The sequence below is a fragment of the Desmodus rotundus genome, chromosome 1, assembly GCF_022682495.2.
Source record: "Desmodus rotundus isolate HL8 chromosome 1, HLdesRot8A.1, whole genome shotgun sequence".
Classification (NCBI taxonomy): Eukaryota; Metazoa; Chordata; class Mammalia; order Chiroptera; family Phyllostomidae; genus Desmodus; species Desmodus rotundus.
Window position 1 is genome coordinate 62,378,760 of NC_071387.1, and position 20,999 is coordinate 62,399,758.

At 41.3% G+C, this 20,999-nt stretch overlaps 2 long non-coding RNA genes across 5 annotated transcripts in view; both read right to left on the bottom strand.

Moving 5' to 3' along the window:
- Positions 1-4,611: 4,611 nt before the first annotated feature.
- Positions 4,612-11,544, bottom strand: LOC123479528 (uncharacterized). 2 transcript variants are annotated; one of them, XR_006655164.3, is made up of 3 exons: positions 11,107-11,544; positions 8,471-8,590; positions 4,612-5,156 (listed from the first exon to the last, which is right to left on the bottom strand). It is a non-coding gene; the product is annotated as an uncharacterized lncRNA (long non-coding RNA). The 2 variants fall into 2 exon arrangements; XR_006655165.3 differs by lacking the exon at positions 11,107-11,544 and adding an exon at positions 10,126-10,704.
- A 939-nt stretch (positions 11,545-12,483) lies between these two features.
- Positions 12,484-20,999, bottom strand: part of LOC123479533 (uncharacterized) — a 49,033-nt gene continuing 40,517 nt past the window's right edge. For all 3 annotated transcript variants that reach the window (XR_006655169.2, XR_008426878.1, XR_008426879.1), the window contains exon 3: positions 12,484-13,085. This is a non-coding gene — a long non-coding RNA (uncharacterized lncRNA). The remainder of the gene's footprint in view (positions 13,086-20,999) is intronic.

Genomic DNA, 20,999 nt, shown 5'->3' on the forward strand with positions numbered 1-20,999 from the left:
GACTTCCAGCCTCCACAGCTGAGGGGAATACATTTCTGTCCTTTATAAGCCACCTCGCTGTGGGGTTTTACTAAAGCAGCCTGAACAGACCAGTAAGACAGCAGCCTTTGAGTGTCTTTGACTTAATACACTCATACTGCTGGAGCATCTGCCTGGATGTAGTCCCTCTCCTTCAACAGGCCAAGGATGATTGCAAAGTATTACCTGACAAAATCACCTGGAAGTTCCTGTCATTGTGGAGTGTGAGTCTTAGGCAAGGTGTCCGGGAAAGTTTCTTGCCTTCACTTACGGTGTCAACATAGAAACCCCTTCTCCAGGTCTTAACATGATCACATTTCTGCCCCTACCTTTTGCCTGAAGGGACCCCAGGCCCCAGAGGGCCTAACATCTGCAGCCCTGAGCTTACTGTCCCCCACGCCCACCCCACCCTGCCCTGCTCTGGGAAGTCCATCTAGCATCACGTGACTGAGTGCACTGTCTCCATTTCACCTTCCTGCCTTTCCTACCCTGACAGGTGTCCCTGAGCCTCCATCTCATGCCCAGTAGCCTGTTTCCAAGGAAAGAATCCCCTCCATCAACTTCAGGTTTTTGTCGCTCTCTGGGGATGCAATGTTCTTTATACCATGTGAGTCTGGTACTTGACTTTCAAGCACTGGACTTGGAAGCACATTTCTGAGATCATGTCATGAACAAAAGCAGAGACCGCCTGTACCGGAAACGACAAACACTGCCCAAGGGTTGCACAGTGAGGGTCACACTGGGAGTTTGTTCATCAAGGGATGCCTGGACGTATCAAAAATAAGGTACCCTAGCTTTAGAAGAAAAAACTTCCTTAACGTTATTTTTAACATTCACTGCCACTCCAATTTATATTTCCGAGGAAGGTTTGCAATGAGCAAGGTCTGACTAAAGGAGTAGTTTCAGTTAAGTGTGTTGGTCATCCCCCTGACCAACACACTCACAAAATACCAAAGTATGTGCCAAATCGTAGCCAGGAAACGTGGGATGCCACACACATGCACATAATTTACACATTCGTGACTTCATTTTACTGTTCTGATTTCTACACAGCTTTGTGGGTAGAATTTGTAATACATTCTTCTGAGCAATCTCTTGAAGATAAAAAAAAAATACAATCACCAACTTGCAGGAGTAGGAGTTTGGCTGCTGATTCAGATTTAGTCACTCTCCCTGAAGAGAGAGCTCAGTGCTCATTATAAATGGCGAGGCGGTACGTTTTGTCTGCACTGAGTTAACCCAGCCCGCTGTTAGAACCCCAGTGGAAGCAGCTATCGGTGTGACACACGCGGTCTGCGCCAGGTGCAGTAGCTAATGTTGTGGCAGGTGTGGTGGCAGGTGAAGGAGACTGAAGCTCAGTCCTTGACCTCAAGGCTCTTGTAAAATCTTAGAGGCAAAAGAGGAAGGGGAAAAGCCCAGTGGACCCTCCCCTAAAGGTGTGCCTGGTGTAGGGATACAGACTACATATCATTTGAAAATAGTTTGAGTTGGAACCATACAAATGGTAACATAAAGGATTTGATTTTTTTCAAATCTCAGACATTGCTCGTAGCAATTTATTTTTTTTTTAGATTTTATTTATTTATTTTTAGAGACAGAAAGAGAGGGAGAGAAACATCAATGTGTGATTGCCTCTTACACATCCCCACTAGCGACCTGGCCCGCAACCCAGACACGTGCCCTGACTGGGAATTGAACTGGTGACCCTTTGGTTCGCAGGCTGGTACTCAATCCACTGAGCCACACCAGCCAGGGCAAGGATTTCATTTTAAAGATAAGGACAGCCAGGCCAATGTGGAAGTTTGTCACAAGTCACATTGGGTTCTCAGGTGGAGCAGTGACATTCTTTGCAGTAGCTAGCTTAAAAGTAACCAACAGTTGTTCAGGTGGTTTCTGCCCTGTGCACACCTGGATCATTAGAGAGCCATGGGCTTCTGTGATTCTGGGCGGGGTGGGGGTGGTGGGGGACCTGGAGGTGGGAAAGGGCTTGTCAGCAACATGCATGCAGAACACAAACATATGACTGATAATTTGCATCATACCCTTCAGAGGTACACACTGTGTCAGAGAGGAACATTATCCCAAACACTTTCTTTTTACTCTCTTTCCTTCAGAAGAAAACAAAGATTGGCCTGCTTCCCGGTGTCTTCTCTTTCCCAGCTCCTTGCATGCCCTTAAAATTGCTTTGGAAGTACAGATGTTCTTATAGGGAGCTCCGTGAATATATGAGAAGTGGCCATAGCCATAAAGTCAGCAAGTGAAACTTCAACAGGCCCTTTCTATTCCCAATTTACCCTCTCTACTCAGTCTTGAAGGCCTCTGTATCTGCCCTTACTTCCCAGCACCTACTACCTCTCAGGATAGTCTCCTGAATCTCCCAGACACACCAAGTCAGACCTGGGAACTTCTACCCAAAGTGTCCGCTTCCACCGGAAAGTCTTTTGCCCCCACCATTCTACACTTCCTTCAGTTGCCCTTCATCAGTGATATAGAATACTTGTGTCCTGGAGAACGCAGCATCAGTCAGCTGTCCAATGTTTCTCCAAACCTACTTTAAAAAGTGATTTTCAGGGAGAGCTAGAGTTGATCCACTTAACAATAGCTGCCACTGAGAGCCTCACCGTGCCCAGGCACTATGCTGGGGGCCTGCCTGCGTTATCACATTCCAGCCCCACAACAACCCTTCAAGGTTTCCTGATCCTCATTTGTTTTCTTTTTTATTAACATTTCAAAACATTATAAATGAGATCAAATAATTTGTAGAAGAATGAGAATATACAATTTAAAATTAAATACAAGTCATATTTTCTTCATCAGATTAAAAACAACCAATCATTAGGCCATGAAGGAATCTCATAGGTCACCTGACCCTCTTAATACACATGTTCTGATTTATCCGTTGTTTTGGTCTTTTTTAAGATTTTATTAATTTATTTCCAGAGAGAGGAAAAGGAAGAGAGAAGCATCAATATGTGGTTTCCTCTCACGTGGCCCCTACTGGGGGCCTGGCCTGAAACCCAGGCATGTCCCCTGACTGAGAACCGAACCAGCGCCTCCTTGGCTCATAGCCCGCTCTCGGTCCGCTGAGCTACACCAGCCAGGGATCGGTTGTTTTTTAAAAGCTCCATGGATGATTCTGATACCAGAATTGGGAACCAGTAACTCATTCCAATTATCTTGTTTTATAAGAAATTGGAAGGAGAAAGATGGTGCCAACATTAACTGAATGCCTACCCTGCTGCTACCTGACTTCACAAAGGAGACCTGAAAGCAAGGATGTCAGCATTTTCCCAAAGTGCCGTAGCTAGGTCGTAACAGAAGCGACATTAGGACCCATGTTTCTTAAGTCCTGGCCCCCAATTCTTTCCCCTGACTAACTAAAAACAAATTTCTTAGCTACCATAAGCTTTTCACATAGATGATCACATTTAATTTTTGCAAGAAAAATAAACCACAGCCCTGGCTGGTGGCTCAGTGGATTGAGCACTGGCCTGCGAACCAAAGGGTCGCCAGTTCGATTCACAGTCAGGGCACATGCCTGGGTTGCAGGACAGGTCCCTAGTGGGGATGCGTAAGAGGCAACCACACATTGATGTTTCTCTCCTTCTCTTTCTCCTTTTCCTCCCTTCTACCTAAAAATAAAGAAATAAAATCTATTTAAAAAAAGAAAGAAACCACAAAATAGGTACTATTATTAGTATTTTGTGCAAATGAAGACAGTTGAGGCCACTGCAGACATGATTAGCCTAAAGTCAGTTTGCTAGTGCATAGTGAATGCAGGACTTCAATCCAGGGTTTTTGCTGTGGGTTTGTTTTTTTTCATTTTAGGGATAAATTTTAATAGAATTTGAAAGTTTGAACCCTTGCACTTTAAACAAATAAAACTTTAAAGTTATTGATCGATTCAACATGGTTTTATGGAAAAATTTATCTGTAATGAGAAGTTGGCATTGAGTGCAAAGGTAACAACCACTCTTGAGCAAAGTGTATGTTTTATAGAACATAAAGAGTTCACCCACCTGGGGCTAGAAGAACCAAACGCCAGACACTGAGAATTGCAGTGGAGAAAGACTGGCTATTTTAAGCCGTGGGATGTAAAGTACATATAGGAAATGGATTACCCAAAGAACTTATATGAAACCCATGGACATGAACAATGGTGGGGGGATTGCCTGAGGGAGCAGGGGGTGGAGGGGGCAAAGAGGGAAAGATCGGGACAACTGTAATAGTATAATCAATAAGATATAATTTTTAAAAAGAGATTGGCTATTTTATTGATGAATGGCACCATTCAGGAGAATGGGAAGGTAATGCTCAAAAGCTCGAACTCCCCAGTGGTATGTAGGTTACAGATTATATAGGACAAAATCACAAGGCACTATGGGCTAGGGGTTCAGGGTCGTGCTGGGAGCTGATTGGTTGGAAGTGAGATAAGGGTAATAAATCATTTCTTCAGGTCTTGAGGACAGTTCTGAAGTCTGTTTTAGAGTCCTTCTGTCCAGTTTCATGGGAAAGTACCCAAGGGGTTGTTGCATCTTAGGGCTCAGGAGCTGAAACATAACTTATGTCAGATGTTGTCTTTTGTCTGCCAGAGTTCTGGACTGTGTGACCATTAGTTAGGTCCAGGCTATTTCTTCTGCTGCCTCAGAGGTAGCTGGTTATCTGGGGGAAAGGCTAAGTCTCTGGGGCATGACGGGGCAGGGGGTGGAGAGGGAGGGAATTTTTAGGGTTTAAAGCTAAATTTAATCAAAGTCATAAGGATCCTTGGTTTCATACAAAGTTTCCTAGGCGGACAGGGTGAGGAAGAAGGGGCTCAGATGTCTACAACAGCAGGCAATTTCTCTTCATCATTTTGACAGGTGGTAGGAGAGAACTGCTAGAAAGGCTTCGGCAAATACCGTCCAGAAGCCTTGCTGTGTGAGAGCCTAGCACTCCAGGTGTTTTACAGCACAGATCTCCTCGGCCATGGCTAAGGCTTGGGGACAGGTGATGGCAGTCAGCCTCTTCTTCAGTTTCTCAGTCATGTCTGTCAGCCCTAAGATCAAGTTCAGTTCCCACCAGGATGATGGGAGTGTTGGGACAATGATGTTGCACTTCGGGATACCACTTTGCGTGCACATTTTCAGAAGATTCAGGACCTACACGAGAAAAGCAAACCAAGAATATATCTGTTTGCAGATAGGATAGCGGGTGTGTAATCTGTCATCATCTTTGAAGGGGTGTAGAACCCACCTCCCCAAGAGGTGCTTCTTTGGCATGTGAATTATTATGAGCTGAAGGCAATTGAGACCCGGGGGGCTCACAAGAAACTTACTTCTCCCTTAAAGGAATTTAAAATTTAGGCCTTTCCCATAATGAGTGATTACCAGAGGTAATATTTTATTGCCTTAGATAGAGCAGAGCAAATATCTAATTACTGAACATCTGCTTTTCTTATCGTGCAGTGATCTTCCTCCCCTCTAAAGCCTCAGACTCCTGTCTCATCCTTAGCTCAGAATGCCATAAAAACCTCATTTTGACTGTCTGCTTCTAACCTCCCACATATGTGGGGCCTTTGACTCTCTCCTGTGTAGACAAAAAAGGGGCTCTGTAATAACCTTGATCTAAAATAACCTCATAAGTTGATCTAATGATAAATTCCTAACGGGGCAAGTCATGCCCCAGGCCCATAAAAAGATTTATCTTTTCCTTAAGCAAGCCCTGTCCATTGTTCTTGTGCATCTAGGTTGACACATCTTTGAGATGCCAGAATAATTTTCCCTTTTTAGGCCTCCTCACAGGCATAGCCACCCTTGAGGGAACACATAATCTTGCTAACTAACTATCCTGTACCTTGCTTTCTCCCACCTTCATGTAATCTTCCTTACGTTCTCTCCTCGGTTCCAAACGTATAAAGGAACTGCTAAACTGTCATTCTCCGGAGCAACTGAGATCTTGCTTCCCAGCATGTCGTCAGTTTGGCTCAAATAAACTCATAAAAGTTCCCCACAGGTATGGAGTTCTTAAGTGTGTGGGGTTCCCATACATGAGTATGTCATTAAATTTAGTTATTTTCCTCTTGTTAATCTGTCTCATTATATTTAATTATTAGACTAGCTAAAAGAAACTAGAAGGATAAAGGAAAGTCTCTTCCTCCTCTGCATCTTCTTGACCAGCTATAAACAAAGGCTCAGATTCACTGGTTTTCTTTCTACCGTAACACTGGCAGAATAGTTGTCAAAGACAGTGGGGATTCATTCTTCAGAAAATGCATCGGTTTGTGTCACTGAGAAGTATGCAAGTTTTACCCACAACTCTGTCTCCCACCCTCCACATACTTGCTGGCCTGAATCTGGGCCTCCGAAGTGAAGTGCTGGATTCCAGGAAGCCTTGCAGGCCCCCTCATCCTCTGCAACCTAGAAACCAAAGCCCAACAATGGCCACCACCCAAACCTCCAGATTTTTAACCTTTACATTCTGTGCCCCACACTCAGTGGCCTCCCTCTCTGAGTACGACTGTGCAGACCTCATGCTCTTTCCTCGACCTCCCATTGAAACTTCATTACGTGTTGTATCTATTGCAACTTCATATTGCAGTACATAACTTCTGGAATCAGATGGCCTTGGGTTTTAATCCTACCTCTCTTGCCACTTACTAGTTCCGAGACTTCAGTCAATAGTAATAATTGCTAACATTTATTGACTACTTAGTATGTTGCAGGGACGCTAAGAGCTTAATACATATTATTAACTCATTTAATCTTCAAGAAAGGAGGTAAAATTGCCCTGGCTGGTGTGGCTCAGTTGGTTGGGCATCATTCTGCAAAGCAAAAGGTCACTGGTTTGATTCCCAGTCAGGGCACATGCCTGGGTTGCGGGTTTGGTCCCTGGTCAGGGCATGTGCGAGAGGTAAACGATCAGTGTTTCTCACATCGATATTTCTCTCCTTCTCTATCTCCCTCCTTTCCCTTCTCTCTAGAATCAATAAAAGAAAAAAGTTTTTTTAGAAAAAGAAAGGAGATAAACTCAATTAACATTTCCATTTTATGGAATAAGGTATGAAGAGAATCAGTTTTCTTATGTGTAAAGTGATGATAGTCACATCTACTTTACCAGGTTATCATAAAATGACATAAAATGCCAAGCATTATGCCTAGAACACAGGGACCTCTTTGTCACCATTCATCTTCCCCCTTCGCCTTTCCTCCTTGAGCACAAAGACCACATCTCTACGGCTTCCGCCTTCCCCCACAGTTGGCAGCAGTGGTGAGCATGTAGCAGGCACATGAAAGTACTATCAATGGCCAATTTGATAGATTGGAACTCTCCTCCGATTTCAGCTTAACTTCTTTTTCACCAAAGATACCAAACCTACAGATGCTGACCTTTGTCATTTCCTCTGATTGACACTAGTCATGCAGCAAACACAGCTGGTGAAGCAGCTTAACTTCACGGGTAACAACAGCTGCTTGATATGTTCCATTATCCTGTCTTGGATGCAAGTGACTAAGAAAAACTCACATATGAGCTGGATAATGACAAGATGCAAACAGGATGTAACTCAGTGCTTTGCCACCCTGCCCACAAAAAGAATCATCTGGAAAGCTCTTTAAAAATATTGATGCCTCCAGAGATTCTGGTCTCTAGTGAGGCCCGGGAAATGAAAAATGCTTAAGTTCTGCAGATGACTCGAATATGTAGCTAGGGTTTCAAATAACTGATTTGCCTATATACACAAATGAGAAATCCATATTAGCCAGTCAAATTATTTAGGGTAGACAGTCTGTGTCCCTGCATGTGGAATCATTTAGACTAGAACCAAATACTATAGCATTGTGCAGTAACTACGAAGGGAACAAAAAAGGTATGATGTAGACTAGGGTCAGCAAACACAAGGCTGCCCCTCCCCATGCCCACAATCACAGCACTCTTCCCCACTCAGTCATGCTCGCGCATTTCTTCCCAAGACAGGAACTTAGTTATCACATAGTATATTATTGCATAATATAAACACACCCTTAAAGAGCTACTATAAAGACAGTATTGATCCAATAAACCTTGATCAAGAACTTACTATAAGAGAGAAAGGAGTTTATACCCTTTGCAATGGCATGGATGGAACTGGAGAGCATTATGCTAAGTGAAATAAGCCAGGCAGTGAGGGACAAATACCATATGATCTCACCTTTAACTGGAACATAATCAACAAAAGAAAAAAAGCAAACAAAATATAACCAGAGACATTGAAATTAAGAACAATCTAACAATAGCCAGAGGGGAGTGAGGAGGGGATAGTGGGGAGAGGGGTCTATAGGAGCTACTATGAAGGACACAGGGACAGGATCAGGGGGGAGGGTGGAGGTGGGGGAGGGAGGTGGGACTGGCTGGGGTGGGGTGGAGGGATGGGGAGAAAATGCAGACAATTGTAACTGAATAAAAATTTAAAAATTTAAAATAAAAAAAAAGAACTTACTATATGCCAAGAGTTGGATTTGCTGTCAGCAATAAAGATGGGTAAGGTGTTGTGCATTCCCTCATGAGCTCAGTCTTCCAGAGAAGAATGTGGATGTGCTTGTAGAATGTGGATGCAGTGCTGTTAGAACAAAGAGAACGGAGCAACTGTCTATGCCTGGGAGAATCAGGACGGACAAGGAAACTTGTCAACTGTGTTAAATCATAAAAGACTGAGTAGGAGAAACTGAGCAGGCCCCCTTCTGAGTTTCTGGACTGAAAGGGCACTCCACTGAGGGAACATGTACTAACAGTGATATATGAAGCACTGTTACATTTAGGTCTATAAGCGATACCATTAGCCTGACCTCAGCCTAGAGCGAGCACGAGGGACTGACCGAGGGTCGGGCTGCAAAGAGAGCATTAGGGCCTGTGCACGGCGTTTCGGTGTTTGGATGGCAGCCACCACTGTCCCACAGAACTTTGTGATAATGGAAACTAAGGGGTAGCTCAAGCAAGAAAGTGCATGGGCATTCCAAGAGCAAACTCAAAGGAAAGATCTTTGGACCTATATCAAATGTTTAAGAAATCAATGTATGCTTATATATTTCAATATAAATGAAATGTCTAAATTCTGTTGGGGGGGAGAGGAACACATAATGATTCTCAACTTTAACAAAATTTGTGTGTTCATATACCAATCACCAATCCAGAGAACTTCTTTTAAATTCCTCAACTTAGGATGCAGAGATCCTGTTTACGCCACCGCACCTACCTAGTAGTACAGTTTAGTACTACTTAAAAGGAAAGCCAAGATCTACCACCTCAGCATTAAACATCTCACTCTCACCTACTCTTCTCAGACCGGTGCTCAGTCCTTAGACTCTCTTCATTCCAAACCTCCCAGCTACCGAGCTTGACCCCTGTTTCCAGTATTTGCCATCGTCGTAAGCTCCAGTTTCAGTGCTCAATCCCACTTCTCTCGCTGCAAACTCGACCTCATTGACAGAGACTCTTTCTCCCCTTAGTTTTGTGGTCATGGGAAAACACTCCTCCTCCTTTAAAATTTTCTTTTTTATTTTTAATCCTCCCAGAATATGTTCATTAATTTGAAAGAGAGAGAGAGAGAGACAGACAGACAGAGAGAGATCTATATGAGAAAGAAACAATCTGTTGCATCTCGTATGTGCCCCGCCCAGGGATGGAACCTGCAACCTACATATGTGCCCTGACAGAGAATCAGGCCCACAACCTTTTGGTGTATGGGATGATGCTCCCACTAACTGAGTCACCCAGCCAGGTCACCCCTCCTGCTTTGAGTGGGCTGGAGATCCACCAATCCTAGGGCCGCCCTCATGTGTGGTAACCCCAACAGGCTAGCTCCAGCTTCTGCAGAAGGTCAGCAAAAAAGGAAAAAGGGAATCTAGGCTGGTGCTCAGTTTCCGTCTCAGTTGATTAGGCAGATGGAGACAACAGCAGACAACGGCTCCCCAAAGAGGAAACATAGAACAGATTTAGGAAGATAAGAGTTCGGTTTTAGTTACATTAATTTTGAACTGTTTTGTATCTTCGTCCTAAAACCTGTACAGGAATCAGGTACAAGACCTGATGTACATTAGCCCAAATCTCCCTAGGAAGCCTTTCCTCGACTACCCCTCCTACTTACATCCCACTTACCTTGGTCACTGTGTGAGCTGCATGGGGGCCAGCGCTTTGTCTTTAACTTTCAATCCCTCTACCAGCCATACGATGAAATACATCACATGAAGTCAACAAAGTGTGATGGGTAAGATTGATTGAACTGGTCACGGTGAAGAGACCAGAAATGCAGGGGTTGGGTTTAGATAATGAAGAAGGATGCTTTTTCATTACAAGGAAGAAAGAAAAGGTAAATTATAGAGAAGTTGTCTCCAAATAGCCAACTTTGTTTTGCACCCTTTACCAAAGGAAGTCGGGGCTCCTGAGTCACTTTTATGAGAAAAAGTCCCAAATTGACTAAGTACACATTTGTGAAGCTGAGTCAGAGACAATTACACTTACTTTGACCTGCTTTGAATTTATGAGCAGGATGAGCACAATGCTTACTCCACGATTCGCACTGAACGGATATTTAATCTTGCATTTAGGAAGCTCATGGTTAATAATTGCTAAATGAATGGGAAAAAGCTTTTAGGTTGCCGTAAGGATATGGGCACTGATGGCAGGAAGTAAAAGATAAACATTTCCAACGTAAATAGATGTGCTTTCACCAATTCCACACGTTTACTCCTCTCATCATGACCCCTGAAAGCTGAGTGCGAACCAGTGTTTTCTTAATTTACTAAAAGCTTAAGGAGTCATTTCAATTTTAACAGGATAAGACTCATTAGATGTTAGTAAATCACTTTTTTATTTACATATACAAATAACGAACAAGATGCAATACTCCCATCTATTCTGGGAACTGCAGAAATGCCCATGACAATACTTTGTTACCCTTTCACTTGGACAAAGGGATTTTTAAACAACCTTTTTTACACTTTTGCTTTGATTATGTTTTATTTGGGTACCCTGGTTTGCTTCACATTCTTCCCGCCCTTGCTCCAGTACAGACAAATAGGGCAAGAACTTAATTTACAAGATAGTAAGAGTGCATATTCAACAGAAAAGTCAACCCACCTGTTCTCAGTTGCGGCAGGCTGCTACTATGGAAACACGTAAACCCACGGATACAAACAAACCGCTGTGCTCTGCTCAGTGACTAGAACGCCCTTCACAGCACCTTTCACCTGGCACGCTGCTGTTGTAACATCTTGAAATGCCATTATCAAGTGGACTGAACACTGCTCTTCTCTCTTAGGTTATTAAAAGTTAAAATGCCTTTTTTCTTATTACAAAAGCTATATTTTGCCCTATAGAAAAATCTGAAAATGCAGATGAGTACAAAAGGAAAGAAAATTATTCCTGAGTTAATTGGACTGCCTGCTAATAGGTCAGTTGGGACTTGAGTGATTAAATGAAAAACTGAGAAAAACATTGAGCAATAACTACTTTTACTCTCACAGTGTATATCAATGATTAGCAAATTTTTCAAATTTGCAAAACCTTTTTCTCCAGTGACTCTTGCATAGGATACTAGTATGTAAAACAGATTCTAAAACTAGAGGATAGTGGTCTGAAGCCCAAGGGTTTTTGGCGCACAACCTCCAAATGGAGTCCTAAAGCACCTCTTGGCATCTTAGACTTCTTAAGAGCAAAGTTAAAAAATCCATTGGAATTTACTGTTCCAGACCTTTATCCTATGAAAAACTTAAAAAATAAAGTAATAAAAATTACTACTTACATGCATCAATTTATAAAAAGAGGATCATGGAAAGGGCACATTTCGCCTTGGCTGGGTGCTTTAGCTGGTTGGAATGTTGTCATGCACACCAGAGGTTTGTGGGTCTGATCCCTGCTCAGGGCACACACCCAGGCTGCAGGGTGCCGGTTGATCTCCAGTCAAGGTGCATACAGGGGGCAACCAACTGATGTTTTTCTCTCATATCAATGTGTGTGTGTGTGTGTATCTCTCTCTCTCTCCTTCTGCCTTCCTCTCACTCTTTAAAAAAGAAATTAATACACATATCCTCAAGGGAGGATTTTAAAAATGCCTGAGTTTCCAATAGTATTAAAAAGAATGAATTTTTATAATCTATTCTCATTACAAAACATTATAAATCATGAACAGCTTTCCCAAATCAAGATATTCCCTTCTATAGCATCAATTTAAATAGCTATATAGTATTCCATTGTTTTGATTTACTATATTTAACCAATCCTCAGTTATTAGACATGGCACTCGTTTCCAGTTTTTCCCTATTTTTAAACAACAATGTGATGGACATCCTAGTACTTAGTTCAATTGTGTGTGTTCTTTATAATTTCCTAAAGATTCACATTTTAACAGGCTTTTAAAAGTATATTAGCCTTGCCCTGGCCATTGTGGCACAGATGGTTGGAGCATCATCCCGTAGACCAAAATGTCACAGGTTTGATTCCCAGTCAGGGCACATACCCAGGTTGTAGGTTTGATCCCCAGTCAGGGTGTGTACAAGAAGGTGACCAATCAATGTTCTCTCACACATTGATGTTTCTCTCTCATTCTCTCTCTCTCTCCCTTCTTTTCTTTCTAAAAGCAATGAAAAAATGTCCTTAGGTGAGAACAAAAAAAAAGTACATAAGCCTTTCTTTTTAAAGATTTTATTTATTTATTTTTAGAGAGAGGGGAAGGGAGGGAGAAAGAGAGGAATAGAAACATCAGTGTGTGGTTGCCTCTCAAGTGCCCCCTACTGAGGACCTGGGCCAAAACCCAGGCATGTGCCCTGACTGGGAATTGAACCAGTGACCCTTTGGTTCACAGGCCTGCACTCAACCCACTGAGCCACACCAGCCAGGGCTAAAGTCTGTAAGCCTTTTAAAACATGCACATGGCAAGCATTGTTTTGATGAACCTGTAAAGGTGACCTGGAGTAGTGTTCCTGCCCAAGGAGAGCACAGACCGATGAGACAGGGATAGAGAAGCATTGCTGATGGGCACCGCCAAGAAATGTTTGCCTGGAAACACTGGGGATAAAGATCCAGCAGAGAGTTTGTGCCTGCAACATGTCCCATCTGACCTGCAAGGGAATATATCATTGGTTAAAAGACATCCAAATGAGTATTTATCTTTTCTAGGACTTTGCAGTTTGGCCTTGGCCACATAGCTCAGCTGGTTAGACATTATCCCAATATGCCAAAGTTGCAGATTAGATTCCCCAGTCAGAGTGTTACTGTTGGTATTTAACCAGATACTTATAAAAGAAATGGGAGCAAATAGAAGTAGACATCGAGCTTTTAAAAATGGGGAGCATGACCCTGTTTGCTTCACAGGAAGCTACAACTTGACACTCCAGGGGATCACAGCACTGTGCTCTGCCAAGGGGATTAACACTCCTCCCTCCCCCACTCCAGTACCGGTGCTTGGAGGGTGCAGGGGGAGGTGCCTGTCAGTCTGATTAGGGGGTGTGGACCTATCCAAATCCGCAAAAGCCTGGGAAGTTCATTGGTCATTTTGAAAAGGTACCTGGTCTGTCCCAAGCCTAAGTTGATATAAACCCAGGGGGCCAAAGAATATCTCTCTTTTTCACCTGTTGACTTGAACTCACATTGTGCCCTCGCCTGTTGTCTGGATGGCCCTGCGGCTGCTAGGGCCACGTGACCTTCTGGGCTCCACATGCAGGCTCCAGGAGCGAGCCTAGATACCGCAGCACAGCAGTGGACTACAGCTGGAAACACACACCAAGCCTGCAAGTGCTGGACTGGTCTCTAACGTGGGACAGAATCTCTGGACACTGGGTTTTGTCTTGGCCTTGCTGAAGATAAGATTGGACCCTGAACACCCAATAACTGTTCAGACAACATTAGTGAAAGTGTTTGTTTTAGGAGACAATACACCATTTTTCATAATGTTATCACTATTCCACATATACTTTGAATAGTAATTCTCCTTCAAAATAACTTCCTTCAGATTTAATTTCATAGCTTCAATTCACTTTTAAAAAGCCAAAAGTCACTCATAGCTGATTTCAGAAAATCCTGGGAGGGTGCAAAACAGTTTCAGAGAAGCCACATTGTGAACCAGGATGCCACTGTTTACTTAGGGGGATTTTTTTGTTTTCTGTTTTTATTGTTTTGTTTTGTTTGTTTGTTTGCATTACTGGCTTCAACTCAGGAAACCACTGAGAGGGTCAGACAAGATGGTCTGACTGAATACTTGTGCTACAGAATGAATTCCCGATTGTCAAAGGAGCTCTCCCACGTGGGTGCTGACTAGGGTGCTGACAACTTGGGGGTTTGGGGCAGTGTTCTGCCACGGACTTTGATATGATTTTTACATGTTGTGGCAGAAAACCCAAGCCTACTTCCAACTGTTAAAAACAACAACAACAACAACAACAACAACAAAAGAAAGAAACCAAAACTTTTTTTCCAGTTTCCTTTAAAATAAGAGAAGAATAGTCTTGACTACTCTGTTTGTCACTCAGCTGAGTGGTCAAATCTTCACAGAAATATTTTTCCACCCAAGTTTTCTTTTTAGTAAATAAAGTTTCTTTAGTTTCTGAACTAAATTTAGCCTTTGGTTCATTTTAAGATATAATTATTTAGTGTTCAGTCTTGTAGAAAAAAAGTCTTTTTCCTCTACGCTTTTAGGTTTAATGAGGTTCGGCAAATTACACTGAAAACAAGACAGACTAGCTGGAGGAAAAGGTTTATCATGCATGCGTAAGGGAGGACTTGCAGGGGCAAAATGAAAATCCCAAAGACATGGGCAGTCTGGGACACTTACATACCATTTTAACCAAGGACAGTAACTGTGTGGAGAAGCGATGAGACCAAGGAAAAGGGTTGTTGGCTTCTAAGGGCAGTAAATTGTGGAAAAGTAAATATGTGGGGGAAATAACAGAAGATAAGGGGTATTTTAGCGAGGTTTGTTTGCGCAGGTCCATCTTGGTGCCCACTTTCCATTTTCTTATGGCCATAAAACTCCTCTGGGTGAGGGGATTTATGGCCATGCTCATTTCTCAGAAGTTTCTGCTTTTAGAGGGTAACGGAAGCTGCAAGAAGGCTTCTTTGATTCTCAGCTGTCTTCAGCTCAAGATAAATATGCCAAAGTGGCATATTTTGAGGTCACATACTTAGATCCCCTTCCCTCTCATAACTACACATCTATCTATTTAAGTAAACTAAATCTAGTGGATGGCTTGCCACAACATCATAGACATCTTTCCCATCATCCTTTTTATTTTTATTCACATCATTGTTTTAAAAAGAAATTCCCTGTACTGGCTGGTGTAGCTCAGTGGATTGAGCACTGGCCTGCTAACCAAAAGGTCGCTGGTTCGATTCCCAGTCAAGGCACATGCCTGGGTTGCGGGCCAGGTCCCCAGTGGGGGACATATGAGAGGCAACAACACATTGATGTTTCTCTGTCTCCTTCCCTCCCTCCCTTGTCTCTAAAAGTGAATAAATAAAATCTTTAGAAAAAAGAAAATAAAATTCCCTATAGTCTTTCAATCATTTATGTTGGTTACAAACTTTTGCTTTTACCTTAATTTTTTTTTAAACTGTCAAATGTCTAACTTGCATATAATTTTACACAGAATTATATATTGCTTAATTAAAATAGCAATTACCCATGGAATTCAACCACTCCTATCAATTACACATGTTCATTCACCATAAGAGCTAGAACAACCCTAAGCAACCCATAGTGACCACACGTCCTTAATTTCCACAAGCTACGTAGGAAGCTTATTTGTTTAGAGATATACCTTGAGTTGGGACAACCCAAACTATGTCAACACTACCTAACAGCCTTTATTTACTTTCAAAATATCTTTATTCAACTTCATTCCTCAGATAATATTATGGGACAGAAATAGCTGTGAAGGTTAAAATAACAAGTCTAGCCTGGGGTGAATTTACATTTAACTCATCAGTTTATGAGCAAAGTTTAGTAGAAGCAACAGCTCCTAATTACAATTATCCCTTGTCTAGGGATGTTGTTCAGAATAGGAAGTGACTATACAGCTGCTCTTTAGTTGTAAGTAATTAGTAGTTATTAGGTGTGTTTGGAGAGTGGTAAAGAAGAGAACAAAAATTTTAAGTCAAAAGGCCTACAAAGATATTTTTAAAAAATCTTAAAAAAGAAAATCAGGGTAGTAGTTGTCTCTGTAGGGAAGGAAGGTTACATAACGAGCTTCAGACGCTTCGTTAACTTACATTTCTCAAGCTTAGTGAAGAGAAAGAAGAGAAAGAAGAGAGAGGGGTTTGCTAAGAGGATTTAAAACAAAAGCCTAAACTCCAAAAGACTTTCTGATTCAATTAGTCGAGGTTGGAGCTGGAGCTTTTTAAAAGCAAGGGCAGCCCCAGTTAAAGTAAGTCACTTACAGAAGCGCTGTTAACTTACCAAGGGAAAAAAAAAAACTGGTTAATGCTGCCACCATTTAAAGTCATTTTACCCCTGGCTAATGGGGCTCAGTGGATTGATCAGTAGCCTACAAATGAAAAGGTTGAAGGTTGCTGGTTCAATTCCTGGTCAGGACACATACCTGGGTTGCAGGCCAGGTCCCCAGCTGGGGGCATGTAGGAGGCAACCAGTTAATGTTTCTCTCCTTTTCTCCCTCCTTCCTCTCTCTCTCAAAGTAAATAAATAAAATCTAAAAAAAAAAACAAAAAACCCTGCTCTATTTCTCTAGTTACCTGGTTTCTTAATTAAAAAAATAAAATTAAAATAAAAGTCATTTTAACCACCTGTCACTTTTGCAAAACCAAAAGCAACCAATATGATGTTTACTTTTCCCTCTATTATTTTATTATTTTTTTAATTTTATTTTTTCCATCACCATTTATCCCCCCATACCTTCTTCCACCTCCACCCTCCCATTATTATTTTCAGTAAAGTGGCACAACAGCAGAGACAACTCCCTAATTCTTTTCCATTTCATTTTATGTTTGCATATATGTGTGTATGTATTTAGCCAATTTGCTATTGATAAATCTTTTTATCTACCCTTTACTTTTGCAAATAATGATGCAATAATGAACCTTGCATAGACATCTTTTTTTTCTCCCAAGAATATCTGTTGCATACATTTCTAGAAGTGGACATGCTAGATCAAAGGCTGTATGTGACTATACGTGTTAGTTATTTTGGCAGGTATTGCCAAATCCCGCCCATATGCATTGTACTACTTTACACTCCTGCCAGCAGCGTAGGAGAACACCGTTCCCACACAGCTGCACCCACGGAACACCATATCAAACTGGGAGTTTCGCTAATCTCTCAGGTGTTCACATTCTTTGTTCATTCTTTTGTTGGATTACTACTCTTTGTCTTTTTGATTTCTAGGAACTCTTTTCCATTTTTTAAAATTTTTGTTTATTGATTTTAGACAGAGAGGGAAGGAGAGAGAGAGAGAGAGACATGGATTTATTGTTCTACTTATTCATGCACTGATTGGTTGATTCCTGTATGTTCCTTGATCAGGAATGAAACCCACAAGCTTGAAGTATCCGGATGATGCTCTTAACTAGCCAGGGCTGTAGGAGCTCTTTACATACTTGGAAGACCAGCTCACTATCTATAATATGAGTTGCAAATGTTATTCCCCAGTTGTCTGTCTTTAAATTTTATGTACGTTTTTGCTTGTTTGTTTTGTTTTTTTGCTTTTAGTTTTATTTTCATGTAAACTTTGTTTTTATGTTATCAATTTATCAAACTTTTCTTTTATGGCTTCTGGATTTCGAGTCATAGTTCAAAAGGCCTGGCTCACTCCTAGGTTTTAAAGGAATCCCTTCTGTTTATTTCCAGAACTTTCAGGGTTTTATTTTTCACATTTAAATCTTTCATCCATTTGGAATTTATCTTGGGATAAGATGTGATGTGTAGAAGTAACTTTATATTTTCCAGACACCAGTATTATTAGGCTTTATACTATGTTTTAATATCCAGTTTTCTCTCTCCCTCTATCATTGTTCTTATTTTCAGGTTTTCCTAGCTATTTTTCAAATATACAATTTAGGATCAAGTTTTCAAAATTAAAATATTTACAACAAAATTAATTTATTGAAATTTGGGGGAAGGGGTAGAAATAAATTTATAATCTACCTAGGAAAAATTAAGATATTTATAACGCTTAGTCTTCCCATCAAGAACACTCTCTGTCCTGCTATTTGTTCAAATTTTCTTTTCTATCTTTAAGAATTTTTTAATGTTTTCTTCATGATTCTTACACATTTTTTTGTTTGGTTAATTCCTAAGTAATTTAATTTTATTATTGTTGCTGTTGTTTCTATTGTGAATGGCATTGTTCCTCCTTTTGTCTGATTATCATTTGTAAATATATGTAAATCTATTAAGTCTACAATTATAACATCTGCAAATAGTAGTAATTTTAGTTTCTCCTTTACAATTTTTACACCTTTAAGTTCTTTCTCTTTTCTAATTGCATTAGCTAAAATCTGCAGCACCCCGTTAAACAACAGCAGTAAAGATGGACATCTTTTATCTTGTTTCTGACTTAATTGGAAATGCTTTTAAGTTCTGCCATTAAACATGATGTTGGGTTTAGTGCTGCGATCAGTCTATTTTACCATGTTAAGGAAATATCTATCTAGATTTATGTTATTCACTACTTTTATCAAGCATAGTTGTTGAATTTGATCAATATATTTTCAGGATCTTACAGATAGTTATATGATTCTCCTCAAATCTATTAATATGATGAAATATATTAATATATTTCCACTATTGACATTTCTAGAAAAAATCCTAACCCTCATTTTATTTCCTCCTGCTTTTCACCGTTACCTCCATAAGTTCTTTTTTAAATTATATTTTATTGGTTATGCTATTGCAGTCATCCTCATTATCCCCTTTTGTCCCCCCTCCACCCAGGCAATCCCCCCATGGTCGTTCATGTCCATGGGTCATGCATAGGTTCTTTGGCTACTTCATTCCCTATACTGTACTTTACATCCACCAGGCTATTCTGTAACTACCCATTTGTACTACTTAATCCCCTCACCTCTCCACCCATTCCCCCAACACCCCTCCCACCTAGCAACCATCAAAACTCTCTCCATATCCATGATTTTGTCACTGTTCTTGTTTGCTTAGTTTGTTTTTTAGATTCAATTGTTGACAGGCATGTATTTATTACCATTTTATTTTTCATAGTTTTGTTCTTCTTTTTCTTAAATAAGTCCCTTTAACATTTCATCTAATGATGATTTGGTGATGATGAACTCCTTTAGTTTTTTTTCTTGTCTGGGAAGCTCTTTAACTGTCCTTATATTATAAATGATAGCTTTTCTGGGTAGAGCAGTCTTGGTTGTAGGTCCCTGCTTTTCATGACTTTGATATTTCTTGCCAATCCCTTCTAGCCTGCAAAATTTCTTTTGAGAAATCAGCTGACAGTCTTATGGGAACTCCCCTGTAGGTAACTAACTGCTTTTCTCTTGCTGCTTCTAAGATTCTCTCTTTATCTTTAACCTTTGGCATTTTAATTATGATGAATCTTGGAGCGGGCCTCTTTGTGTCCATCTTGTTTGGGACTCTCTGTGCTTCCTGGACTTGCATGTCTATTTCCTTCACCAAGTTAGGAAAGTTCTCTTTTATTTTTTCAAAGAGATTTTCAATTTCTTCCTCATTCTCTTCTCCTTGCACTCTATAATGTGAATGTTTGAATGCTTGAAGGTGTCCCAGAGGCTGCTTATACTATTCTCATTTTTATGGAATCTTTTTCCTTGTTATCCTGATTCACAGTTTTTCACTTCCTTGTTACAAATCATTGATTTTATTCTCAGCTTCATCCACTCTATTGTTGATTCCCTGTAAATTGTTCTTTATTTTAATTAGCACATCCTTCATTTCTGACTGATTATTTTTTATGCTGTTGAAGTCCTAAGTTCCTTTAGCATCCTTTTAACCAGTGTTTTGAACTCTGCATGTGATAGATTGCTTATCTCCATTTTGTTTAGTTTTTTTCCTGGTGCATCGGGTGGCTTTGTCCAGCAGATCCCCCCCCCCCATCCATTGTGGATGAGAATAAGTCTACCAAGACATGATCGCCTTGGGGAGGAAAGGTGGTCAGTCTCTCAGAGGAGAAGGGCCTTGAGCCTGTTCCTCAGTGGGCTTTTTTGGGTTCAATTTGCACAGGAATACAGGTAAAGCTCATCAATCATTGTCAGGCAGCAAGGATCAAACAATAGATAACATTCAAAGAACTATGAGGGCTTATTCTGAGTCAGGGTCAGTTAGCTAGAGGGCGATAAAACTTTGGGAAACAAAGTCATTTCATGCTTGGACTCTTATCAGAAAATTGAGGGCATTCTTAGCAAAGCAGTTTTCACAGAATTTTGTGCATTCTTTCTTAGGCCTGATCGCCCTGGGGAACTGCCCATGTCTGCCCAGGGCTGCACCACCCTCCAGCATTGTTTCAGGCTTAAGTCAGGCAGGGGAAGTAAGGCAGCCAAGAGATTAGGAGACTTCTTACAGACAGAATGAGGACTCAGACCATGTCAAAGCCAAGAGGTGAGGGTCCATCACCCCCTTTTCCTTTAGCTCCTCCAAGTCCTTGCCTGATGGCTCCATCATGACCATGCCTGTCTTAGGTCGTTCTTCCCTTGAGGAATCTTAGCCATCATTGGCTAACCAGTCATCTACCCGGAACAAGCAGGGTGAAGTAAAGGGTGCAGAGGCGCACCCCAGCTGGGAAGATAAGCTTTGTCTCCTTAGTGGCTTTTGGTCCCAAGGTCTTTTACTCAGCCTTAGCCATGGGGGGAGTTACAGCTTCTGAAACCAGGCAGGGTCGTCCCCAACACTAGCGTTTTGATCGCTTCTTTCCTTTGGGCCATGTTTCTTTGTCTCCTCATTTTGGCAGCCTCTCTGTATATATTTTATATATATTAGGTAGAGCCATTATGACTCCATGTCTTGGTAGTGTGGCCTAATATACTAGGTGTCCTGCAGGGTCCAGTGCCACAGC